Source organism: Pezoporus occidentalis, unplaced genomic scaffold (assembly GCF_034315485.1).
Source record: "Pezoporus occidentalis ecotype Australia unplaced genomic scaffold, CSIRO_AGI_Poc_V1 ctg139, whole genome shotgun sequence".
NCBI lineage: Eukaryota > Metazoa > Chordata > Aves > Psittaciformes > Psittacidae > Pezoporus > Pezoporus occidentalis.
In genome coordinates, this window is record NW_026913198.1 from 119893 (window position 1) to 132892 (window position 13000).

The 13000-nt window shown below is 43.0% G+C and overlaps 1 long non-coding RNA gene across 1 annotated transcript in view; it reads right to left on the minus strand.

The window, feature by feature from the left end:
* Positions 1–704: 704 nt before the first annotated feature.
* LOC134159015 (uncharacterized) overlaps positions 705–13000 on the minus strand; it is a 36130-nt gene continuing 23834 nt past the window's right edge. The window contains exons 2-4 of the long non-coding RNA XR_009962990.1: positions 8897–9101; positions 4899–4999; positions 705–1183 (exon numbers count right to left, since the gene is read on the minus strand). This is a non-coding gene — a long non-coding RNA (uncharacterized LOC134159015). The remainder of the gene's footprint in view (positions 1184–4898; positions 5000–8896; positions 9102–13000) is intronic.

Here is a 13000-nt window from a genome sequence, read left to right on the forward strand (position 1 = left end):
CTGATGTTTGGTTTGATTTGGACATGATTTGAGGAAGGAGAATTAATACACAGATATGAGGTTCTCAGTCATTTCCTGACATTGCTAAAGAAAATACAGTCATTGTAAAGCACAGAACATTTCTGAAGCATGGCAGTGATAACAACCTATTTCTTTTTTACCAGCACTAGATAAGTGTTCTGGGCGGCTGGCATCAGATGCTAGAAGAAGCTTATGAGTTATATCCATCTTGAGCAGAAGTGCCAGAGCCAGTCCCATTCCCACCAACGGGGACTGTTGATGTGCAGCTTTACCAGTTAATGAATTGGGTCATTAGCAGCAGTGATTCCTGTGGACGAGGACTGCCTGTGCTGTTCTGTGTTAAGCAGAGACACCTGGAGCCACCAGTAAGTCATGCCACCTGCCTGCTGCCAGCTGTTAAACACCAGTTGTTGAAACTTCACTATAGCTTTTTTTTTTCCTATGGGAGAGAGGCAGACAGAATGTAAATGGCACAGTGTCACACTCTGCTCTCTGACTATGGTGAAACTCAAGTGGTTTTAGCTGGAGCTCTGAAGACAAAAATCAGGGGTTTCTGATAAGCATGGGGTTTTGTTATTCAAGCCCTTCCTATGCAGGTAGAGCACCCATCTCCTTTTGCTTTTGTTGATGAATGCAGAAACAACTGTGGAGCCTCTGCTTTATAATTAGAAGACACCTAAGTAATTAAGAAATAAACAGAGACTAAGTATCTAATCATGGTAATGCCCTGAAATCAAGTTAGAAAGAGAGTGTTGCTATTTACCTTCTTTTCAATGTTATCTAACTTAAGGGAGCTAGGGATATCTGTGCTACTACATGGCTATAGGAAACACTACCACTTTATTTTTTCACTTTCTTTCCCTGCAGAGCTACATGCCAGTGGCTACCTCACAGAGTCTTTTATAAGCTGCAAGTATGTGCTCAAGAAATAGTCTTTCAGGCTTCAACACACAAATAAATTACCACAGGTTCATGGGTCTCCACTTCCTGACAGGGAAGGTGCATGTGAGTGGTCTCATCCTCCTGCAAATGTGGGGAGCTGAGGCGGTTGTGGTTCACAGTGGAACAGGTAGAAGCCCCCTTGCATTTACCATGGAGAAAGGGTTTCACCACAGGCAGCTCGCAGTCACTGAATGGTGCTTTCAGTCATTTCCTCATATTGCTTGAGAAAATACAGTCATTGTAAAGCACAGAACAGTTCTGAAGCGTGGCAGTGATAGCAACCTCAGTTTTTTACCAACGCTAGATAAGTTTTCTGGGTGCTGGCATCAGATGCTAGAAGAAGCTTATGAGTTGTATCCATCTTGAGCAGAAGTGCCACACTGGATCCTGGGGTTGAGGCCCTAAATTTTTACAAATCACTCAGCAAGTGGAAAAGAAGAGTTTTAGCTTCAAGTATAGGAAATCTTGATCAAACTGGGGTACATCCCTTTTAATTCTGCAGTTTCTGAAAACTGGTAAAAATTCTTACCTTTGGCCCTACATTGGGTTCTTAAGTACCTGTTTTGAGACAACTGCATAGAAATGGAATAGCTTTCTCAGGCCTGGAGAGGTAGTGGGTGCAGAGCTGGGGCAGACAGGCACATGCTCACAGACCTGATGAACTCTGTAAGATTTGGATGTGGTTTTGGTGTGTTTTTATGTGTGCTTTATTATGTGCTTCTGTGTAGGGCTGCTGCTCTGGGGCTTAGCAGGGGTAACAGATCTGAAGTCAGTGCATCTATCTGATTCAAAAGTACTGAGGCGCAGGGTTCACCCAGAGGAATTTTGTCTTACAAAATTCAGTGAAGACCTTGTGGTATTCTGGAGGTATTGGACAACAGCCAAGCAGGAGACAGCACAGGGTCATTTGATGTCTTCTGGCTCTGGATTTACAGGGTAATTGCTGAAACCAATAAGGTATAATGATCAGTATATTGTATTTTATAAGCAGAAAACAGTGTAGGACCAGTCTTGTTCTGAGGAGGTAAGGGCTAATGGATTAGCCTTAGGGTCCTTTGAGCATATGTATTTCACAGGCTGATGAGGATGTCTACATTTATCTGATATAACATATGCAAGATGCTGATGACATGAATGAGTCAGGGTTAAATGGAGGCTGGCTTGTAAGAAAAAATAACAACAAGAACTGGAAGAAGCAGGCAGTAAAATCTCTGGTAATAATGACAGGCTTTAGCTGCAAGATGGATATCACAACCCAGGTTTTTAATCATTTCTAAATTGGAGGTTGTTTGGTTGTGCAGTTATATTTTGGGCATAACTCTATTTATAAATAACAAAAAGGTCTTCATGCAACCTGCCAATTTATGCAGATGGACAAAGACAGCTTTGGAGTCTTAATAAATACTTTTTTTGTTTTACAATGCTGCATCTGTTTTAGATAATGCAGGAATGCTGTTTAATAAGATCTTTCATATAAGCTTCCAGTTTAGTATCTCTCCATAATCACTTTAGATACTTATATTAAAGAAATTAAACTAGACAAATGCTAAAGTGACAAGAGTCAGATCTGAGCAACGACATAAACCAGGGAAGCAGATTGAATCTGTAGAAATACCCTGGTCACAAACTAATAAAATTTTCTTTTCTTCAACTGGACAAAGGGTACATTTTATTAAGCAAGGCCCTTCTGACAGCTGTGTTAATACAGTTAGATGTTGTTGCTGAGAAACTAATCAGAGAAATGTCTGGAAATAGTTTAGGTCTCCTCTTTGATTTAAAAACAGAGTGAAGTTTGAAATGCAACCATATAAAAATAGATTCAGCCTCTGAGTTGCCATTGTGAATAACTCAAAACTCATTGTTTGACTAAAATCTGATAACTTAACCAGAGTTTTTACAAGACTGCAAAACCAGTGGTGTTCTTTCTTGTCTGGTCTCACAGACATTCTTATCAGTATTCAAGACTTCATCTGATTTTATTGTTTGGAAAACCCCAGAAGAGTAAAGTTTAGGACTGAATTTCAACTGATACTATCTCATGTAACTTCTTTCACACTAGTTTATCCCAGAAGAACATGTGCCCATTTAAAATTTTACTACATCCTAAATCCAGCGAGGCTAAATCTTTACTTTAGGAATATTTCAAGGGCTGGAGTAAAGATCATTAGCAAATATATTTAATTATGCTTATATTGACTGCACTTCCTGCCTGCCTCCAGTGACCAAGTTTTGTGTGGAAAAAAAAGGAAGAGGTAGAGATTGCCTGTGAAGAACAGAATTGCTTTGAATGGGTAAAAGTGGATGTTGGTCTTGTCCCAGACATTGCAGTGGTTTGGTGTATAAAACATTTTCTCAGTGTGCTAATCCTTAATAATAGCATACTAGCATGCTGCAGTACCCGTTCTGTGCTTTATATGGCTTTACAGAGGCCTATTGTTAGCAGAGATTGATGGAGGAAGTTACTTAGGTCTACTGAGATCCACCCAGGTCAACTGTCAAGACTTGTGCAGCTGACGCTTACAGTAGGGGAAAAACAAGTTGTAAATGGCTCCTCCATGGGCTTCTGGAAACCAGCACTAGCCTTTGGCTGCATGGAGCGTGTTCTCTACAGGGCATACTCACTGTGGAGTCTGCCGGCAGTCTCCGGTTGTGGGTGGGGATGGAGGGAGCCCCATGCGAGTGCCAGGAGCCGCGAGGGAGGGCTGCCATTCACACAGCCCAGCTTGCCCCTGGCCTCCCTGACACATTTGGCACACGGTAACAGTGTAGCTTTTGTTCCTATCAGCGGCACTTTTAGTCAGCACGCGTTTGGGAAGTCAGCTTGCTTCAGAGACAGTCACTTTGGTTGGGGGAGCTCAGGAGTCCTAGAAGAGGGAGTTCCCTCCTTCCCACTGTCATTTGCAGGTTTCATGATCCTTGCATTGGGTACGTAATACTGAAGATCACGAGTGTTTCTTATGAATAACCCATGCAGAAGTGAGGCACACTGAATGTGTGCTAGCTTCTACCTACGCATATATATGGAACTAAATTGCATGGAAAAGACCATGTGAAAATCAGGATTTAAAATGTAATTAACCCCCCTTTCCCAAATGTGTAAAAACCCTAAAACTATTAAAAACAGGAAAAAAAAAGAAAGTTTTCTGTGAGGGTGCTGAGGCCCTGGCACAGGGTGCCCAGAGAAGCTGTGGCTGCCCCATCCCCAGCAGTGTTCAAGGCCAGGTTGGATGGGGCTTGGAGCAAGCTGGTCTAGTGGAAGGTGTCCCTGCCCATGGCAGGGGATTGGAACTGGATGAGCTTTAGTGTCCCCTCCAACCCAAACCTTTCTACGACTTATGAAAATTGGACCCAAGCAGGAACAGCATGGAAGAGATGAGACCATTGCAATGACAGCTCTACAGGGACCTTCTTGTGTGGTCTCACAAGAAGGTCCTTCTTGAGACAGTGCCTTTTGCAGACAGTGCCAGTTGCCAGCCCTGCTCTGCCATTAATCCCTCCTCTGTCTCTGCTTGGCCTCTCTTCATCCCAGACATCCTGCTGTCCACATCAGTGGGGCAGGTGCTATGAGCACAGCCTTGAAACCTGCTGCTAGAATGTGTTTGGCAGCAGGCATGAGTGACTGTGATGGAAACATCTCTGAGGAATACGAAAGGAGCACAGAGAAGTCTCTGATCTCTCTGCATACAAGGAGGTGAACTGTTGGCCAGTTGAACAGACTGAAAGTCTCCATGGGGCTTCAAAATTGTCCCTCTCCTCAACAAATGACTATGGGGAGGAAGTCAAGGGAGCCAAACCTGAGGATGACTGTTTGGATAGGAATGGAGCAGAGGCTGGTATCTCATGAAGCAAAGTCTTGATCACTCTGATCTTTAAGCTTTTTTGAGCATCACTAGAGAAAAGAACTATTTCTTATCTGGCCAAATCACTCTTCCTACCTGTAAGTCCCTGTCTGGGTTGAGTTGTCCATCATGGGGCTAGGCAGGTACTGCAGTCCTCACTGCCCATGGTGGTGGGGTTCCTGTGTGTGGTTTCAGATCTGTTGGGAAAACAATTTCTACTGTAGGCAACACAGACAAGTGCACACACAGGCATATCACGAGTAACATGATGTCATATTCAGTTCTTGCAAACTGTTACTGTCGCAGTGGACTTTCATCGTATGGCAGACTACAATACATTCATTTTTTCTTGCCACAAAGTCAAAACAATAAAACATGCTCTCTCTGACGAGCAAAGAAGCCAGATGTTCAGAATAATTTTTGAAGCACGAGCAAATTCAAAGCCAAATTAAGCAAGTATGTCTTGACATAGTCTTTTCAAGGTCTGTTTTCCCTTTCTGAAGTCTCTCAGCATGAAAAAATAAAAATCTAGCTGGGTGGTAAAACAAAACTTGGTGATTAATTATAACCTTTTCTCAGGGGTATTTCATTGCTGGGAATCATGTCACACATAACCCTCAACTGGCTCTAAGCATTATCCATATTCAGTAAAATATTATAAAGATTTCTCCCTACATTCAATGCCTCTTATGATTTAAATAATGTCAAGGACTCAATTCTGCTTCCTTATTTAGAATTTAAGTGCCATATTTGAAGGACACTATTGGCTACATTTTAGGTATGAAAGGCAGAGATTAACACAGGACATCTCAAACTTCCTCATGACAATATTGGATGGGTTATGACTTTGCATGAACATTTGCTAATTCAATTTTTGAGAAGTGCAGTTTTTTGGTGAACAGCATGCATATTTGTACATGCAAACATGGTAACTCCACTCCCGCAGGTAGGTAAGTTCTTGAATATGGTTTTGTATAAACCCCATAGAAAAAATTTGCTCTTGTGTTCTGCAATCCACACATTATGAAAACACCCACTTTTCTAAGTCTAGGGGCCTTTCCAGGAAGAAAATTTAGCCAGATTGTCAGTTTGGGGGTATATAATCAGTCTGTACTTAACAATGTTTTAGTATTTATCTTCTGTGACATACTATTTGAGCATGCATTGCACACTGCAATGCATACAGATGCATGCTCATTGTACCACTACTGTACAGGAAGGTGCTTATTATAATCTATAAAAATTCTTATGAGCTTGGTTTTAGTCTGGTTTTGATTCATTGGTTTGCATTTAGGAACACAAATACAGAAGCTTTGCAGGATGTAGACTTTGGAAAGTAGCACAGTTTGTTGTACCTGTATCTACTGCTATTGAGTATTAACTTCTTAATAATGAAGTCACAGTATCACAGTATCACAGTATGCTAGAGATTGGAAGGGACCTCGAAAGATCATCTAGTCCAATCCCCCTGCCGGAGCAGGAACACCTAGATAACGTTACACAGGAATGTGTCCAGGCGGGTTTTGAATGTCTCCAGGGAAGGAGACTCCACAACCTCCCTGGGCAGCCTGTTCCAGTGTTCCGTCACCCTCACTGAGAAGAAGTTTCTTCTCAAGTTTAAGTGGAACCTCTTGTGTTCCAGTTTGTACCCATTACCCCTTGTCCTATCATTGTTTGCCACTGAGTAGAGCCTGGCTCCATCCTCGTGACACTCCCCCTTTATATATTTATAGACACTAATAAGGTCACCCCTCAGTCTCCTCTTCTCCAAACTATAGAGACCCAGCCCCCTCAGTCTTTCCTCATAAGGGAGATGTTCCACTCCCTTAATCATCTTAGTTGCCCTGCGCTGGACTCTCTCCAGCAGCTCCCTGTCTTTCTTGAACTGAGGGGCCCAGAACTGGACACAATATTCCAGATGGGGTCTCACCAGGGCAGAGTAGAGGGGAAGGAGGACCCCTCTCGACCTACTAACCACCCCCCTTCTAATACACCCCAGGATGCCATTGGCCTTCTTGGCCACAAGGGCACAGCGTTGGCTCATGGTCATCCTGTCGTCCACTAGGACCCCCAGGTCCCTCTCCCCTACACTGCTCTCTAACAGGTCGTTTCCCAACCTATACTGGAACCTGGGGTTGTTCCTGCCCAGATGCAGGACTCTACACTTTCCCTTGTTATATTTCATCAAGTTACTCCCTGCCCAACTCTCCAGCCTGTCCAGGTCTCGCTGGATGGCAGCACAGCCTTCTGGCGTGTCAGACACTCCTCCCAGCTTAGTGTCATCAGCAAACTTGCTGATAGTACACTCAATTCCCTCATCTAAATCATTGATGAATGTATTAAATAATACCGGTCCCAGTACTGACTCTTGAGGCACTCCACTAGTTACAGGCCTCCAACTAGACTCAGCCCCATAGACTACAACTCTCTGGCTTCTCTCCTTCAGCCAGTTCGCAGTCCACCTCACTACCTGATCATCCAGTCCACACTTCCTCAATTTAGCTGTGAGGATGCTGTGGGAGACTGTGTCAAATGCTTTGCTGAAGTCAAGGTAGACCACATCCACCGCTCTGCCATCATCCATCCACCGTGTTATTTCCTCATAAAAGGCTAAGAGATTGGTCAAACATGATTTCCCCCTGGTGAAGCCATGTTGACTGCCCCTCATAACCCTCTTATCCTTGATATGCCTTAAGATGGCACCAAGGATAAGTCTTTGAAATCAAAGTGACACAATAGCACACTTGCATCTTGTGGCTTGGCTGAACACAAGATAGAAATAATTTCTTTTATCCTTTTGCCCAATGCATTGACTTTGATCTCTATGTATGGACAATTCTCATTGCACTACACTTTCCTTAAATATAAACTCAGTACACATATCTTATGTGTATTTTTGGCTATTCACTCCCTCTACCACATCAAAAGTGCCGATCAATTAGATTTGGATTCTTTTGTGCAAAGGAGATCAGGACAAACTGTGCTTTCCTTTGTTTATATCAACCAAAATCCTTTCACAGATTACTTTTCATTAAGCTCAAATCCATAATATATTGTAGCAGAACTAAAAGCTAATCTGATAACTTTGCTGTATCTCCATTCTTAAATAAAGTACAAAGACACTGTCATTTTGCAGCAATACAGCCCTTCCCACCTTAGAGAAATAAAGTGTCTTTTCTGAGTGTTTTAAGAGGAAGAAGGTTGTACTCACAAGCTGGAATGAAGATTGACCACTACTGTGGAGCCTCAGTTTTGAGGCACTAAGGATATGCTTTCTTCCCGTGTTCAGCTTTATACAGTGCTAAAAGTAGCAGTGATTTCGGTACAGCTGTGAATACTCAGCATTTATTTCAATTGGGTCTGAAGGTCTCAAGCCAGGCACTGAATATCAGACCATCTGGAAGATGTTATGCTAAAGTGATTTGACTCTAGAGCAGAGACGAGGAAAAATCTGTTTTTCCAGAATGACCCTAAAGCTGAGCCCTGCCAGGCAGGTGTCCTGTGGGGAAACTGTATATGGTCAGTAACTGAGGACTCCATCCTGCGTTGTGGAAGGGCCTGAGGAGAAAGGGAGTTAAGGTCTCATAGCCTGTTTGGGCATCTCAGGCTTTGGATGTTTAACTTGTTCTTCTAATGTAACTCTGTGTGCTCTGGAGGAGCAGCAGTGACCAAAAATGCCTTGCAAGGTCTGACCATGAGTTTTGAGAGCGTAGGGAGTTCTGATTCTGGCCCTGGAGGGTAAGGGACATGAGCACATACTGTTCCTCCCCAGTGTGACCCTTCTGTGTTGTCACCCCTCACTTGTCTTCAACCTTCTTCCCTCATTTAGACAATTTGTATATGCAGTCCTTATTTTTGTCAACCAGCTCCCAGGGTGGGACTTAGAGACTCGATATTACCCAAGGAAGCCATGGTTAAGACCACAGGGAAAATCCTGCAGAGCTTCAGACTAGACACACATGGTAGTGGGCAAAATCTTCAGTAGAAAAAGTGCCGAAACATGTGAGGAGCTATCAAGCATGTGTAAACTAGATTTGACTGGTCTCTAGCTTTGACGAAAAATCACACTTCCTGCCAAAGCACTGTTGACTTACCTCTGTAAAAATTCAGGTGATACTTTTCCTGCCTTTCCAGAGCTTCAGAGTTTAAACCTTCCCAGAGAACATTTCAGTCATGGCACAGTTATTTTTGGATATTCAAAATAGTTTATTTCAGAATGAGAATTCTAGGAGTAAAAATGGTCCAGGGTGAGGTAAGGTCCACAGCATAGAAAATTTCAGCCCAGCATGTAAAGTTTGCCTGCAACAGAAAAGGGATACCCCTTGCAAGATGAATCCTGGCAAACCATGCTTCTGAAATAATTGATCCATAGAAGAGCAACCACAGGAGCTGCTGGATGCCCATGGAAACACCGAGCAGCTCTTTCCGTGCCCAACACGGTATTCCCTTGGGAAAGTAGGAAGGGATTAGCCAAGCAGCCAGAATTTAGCCAGAAATGCACCAGGGTTAGCGCACCCTTTCATTTTTCCTCCTTTTTTCACCTTATGGAATGGGCTCTTTCTTGACCAGCAGAGGTCAGGGCCTCCCAGTTCAGCCTCTCCCCGTGGCACCCGGGCGCAGGGAGGCTCCTGGGGAGAGCTCAGCAGCCTTGCGCTGGCACCCGGCTGCAAGAGGGGGATTTAAGAGAGAAAAATACTTCATCTGTGAAAGCACAGCACAAAGGGAGGTGGCTACTGCCTGTTCGGGGACCGCTCTGTCCTTCCTGCGGGGTGAGAAGGGGTCACTGCTGCATTCCGTGTCACAGGGTCCCTGGGGACCACAGCTGGGCTCACACAAATAGCAGCAATCTCTGCCATGGGGGGCCTCCACAACCCTGCTGGACAAGGGAGAGGAAGTGACTGTTTCGGTGTCACCCAGTAGGTTAGAAAAGGGTTAGTAGGTTACTAGAAGGATGTCACATTATTCTATGGTTCTGTGTTTTTCTGACAACACCTTTGGGAAACAACCACCTCGTTCTTTGGGGTGTTTGCAGGAATCAAAAAGCTTTGGGTTAAATCCTCTAATAATGCTTAATTGGGCTGATAGTGCTGAGAACGTTCACTGACAATTTTAGATAGACAGGTCTCTACTTTAAACTTAAATTCATCAAAATCCAATTCTATTGCTCTTTTATTCCTTCCCATTGCTTCCTTCCCATTTCTACCGTTCAGTTGATTTATTGGAATAGTCATTTTTTACTTCCTTCTTTACACAGGACAGCTGGTTGTTGCAAAATCTCTCACTTCATTTAGCTATGCTGTGCACAGAGCAGAGTCAATGACTGTTATACTCATTTAAAAGAAATACAACAATATACTGGGAAGCTGTTTTCAATACGGAAGGAACACCCTTGGCCTAAGCCACCTACAGTTTAAGATATTCCAATACCAAAACCTGTTAAATTAAAAGTTATCACTGAACTTTTTCTGTTCTGACTTTAGACCAGTTTTGAACTGTAAAACTAGCCAATCTAATCTAAATAGCCTTTTCAGTATTAGAAGATTGCTTGATCTTAATTTTTTTGTGCTGATGCTTAAGCAAATAATAAATAATTTTTTGAACTTTCTTTTTCCTGTGGCAGTTTTCCTGAGTACACATTTGCTGCTGCTTGTAGAATAGTTCATAAAATAAATAGATATCCAACTATATGGAATCATAGAATCGTAGAATAATTGGGGTTGGAAATTACCTTAAGATTGTCTAGTTCCAACCCCCTGCCATGGGCAGCAACACCACACACTGAATACATGGCACCTTTTAACAACTGTGCTCTCTTCCCAGGTTTCTATAGAATAAACGCCTTGAGCTGCAAACAAAAGTCTTTAAAAGTAGTTTCTGATTTTTTTCTGCATTTTTCATATTTTAAATTCATAATGTAGCCAACAGTAAAGTTTTTTAAGTACATTTTTCACACTTAGACTAAAATCCAACCATATAACCTTAGAAAGTCAGCTTTTGTGTATTGAGAGAAAACAGAGAAGGAACTTGATCCTGGTCTGTAATTGACAACAGTGGGAGAAAATATTTAAATCTAGCAGGATTCGCAATCAAGAGGCAAATTGAGCCCAGTGATTCAAAGGTGAGTCTGCAGAAACTAGAAACTGGCGGATGTTTGTAAAATCACAAGAGCCAGCCTGTTGGAACAGTGTACCGAGGGGTGCAGGAGGAAAGCAGGGAGCTTTCAAAGCATCGCTACTTCAAACCATATTTGACGCTTTCAAACCATCCCTGCATCTGTCAGGGATGGGCAGGGTCCACCACAATGCAGCTCTGGAGCTGGTGGGCAACTTGCATCTACTGCACTGTTGCAGGTCTCAAGGGGCAGTCGGGTGCTGTGACACCCCATGCACTGGTTCAGCATTGGCCTTTGGATGCCACATGAGCCCAGGCTGTGTCTCCATTCCCAGCTGAAATCTGGGTGGGAACCATGAAGGTGAACATGATGAGCAGGAAACAAGAAAACATGTGGAATTAATCAGTTCCAGTGAACTGGGATTTTCTCATTAAAATGTGTTCAGTCAGGCCCATGGAGCGGAGAATGGCTGCCATCCCTAAAATTATATCCTGATTCTCACAAAGCCTGTTTATTCAGGAAACAAAACTGGATGATGGGTCTTTCCAGCTTCCACATGAGTTCCTGGTGCTTGTTTACGTTTGTGGCAAGTCTGGATGGTTTCTTGATTTCATTAGAAAGCAAGAAGCAGCTCTACAATTTTAAGTGGCCTATGCTCAAAAATGCTTTGCAAAGGCTTAGTTGTGAAAATATCAGTAGGATTCTGTTTTGAAAATAACAAGTTCAGTTACACTTTTTCAGCAGTTGTATCATTTAAGTAAACTTTTAGCACACTTTCTGCATTCAGAGTCATATGTTAAGGTCAAAGATTTGCTGTTTTGCTCCTTCAGTGAAAAGATAACATAATCACATATTATTAATCCATGCACTTTTTACTTCAAAATTAGTAAGAAAACCAAGACAAGCTGTTTTTTTAATGTGCGGGTGAAACAGCTGGATTAATTGTGCTTACATGCTAACTGGAGTTAATGGGGTTGAACAGGTTATTCTGACATAGGAGTACAGCAGCTTGGTATATTTCCACAGTAAAAGACCAGAACATTTTTCCAGCAAGCTCAACACAAGTATATTGTGTTTTAAATCAGGGATCCACAAACTGTGAAGGAAAAAAATACAACTCTGAGGGACCTGCATGATACTACAAAGTTTATGTCAAACAGATTTGCCTGTAGGTTTTTGGACTTTTCTTGTTTATTCCAATCTTCTTTCTTTACTCTTAAGTTTATGTTAACTTATGAGTTTATGTCAATTTATGAGCTTATGTCATAAGTTAATATGAAAGTATTTGGTGATATGTGTCTATCCCAAACAGCAGCATATACGCAAAACCTCACAGGCAAGGTGCCTCATGAATCATGTCATGTCATGTAATTGTGTCATCCTGCAACCCATGTTGCAGGGCATGGCTGAGGGGGGTTAAAGATGCCTCCAATGCTGGAGCTGCAGGACAGGGAGGGATGCATTTAGCCCCATGTTCCCACTCTGGAAGCAGCCTCTTTACTGAGGATGGCCAGATGTGGAAGTCCTGAGATTAAGTCACCTGGGACAGCACCTCTGTGGGCACATCTGTCTTAGGTTTACAACAGTACGTTGGGGCCCTCCGGCATGGAACTCCAGCATGAAGACCAGCATGGGGTTCCTGACACTCCATGTTGAGGAATAGCTCTCTTTCTGGGGCAGTCTGCTCTGGGGCTTGGGAGGTGCAGAAGTCCAGACTGAACCCCTAAGGCCACCTGAGCTCCAGTCTGCCCCAAATGCTCTGAATGTCTTTGGTCACCCAGCCCAATAGCTGTGACCTCCCTGCCAGATTAAGGGCAATGCGCACTGTAGGTTCACAGCATTCATGGGCAAAGGACCACCTGATGTTTTGTCTACCCTCTGCCCTGCTCTGCAGTACCCTGCTTTATGCCAGTAACCACCTCTTGTGCTTTCAGCCTGTATCACTGTCTTGCCTTTAACCTGTCTGTCTGCTTTCATTGCTTCTGAACACTTTTCCCATTTTTGTTTTAGCCAATGCTGACAATTATCAGTTCCACATGAATACGTTTATGCCTCAATCATATCTGTGTTACCAGAATGTCATTAG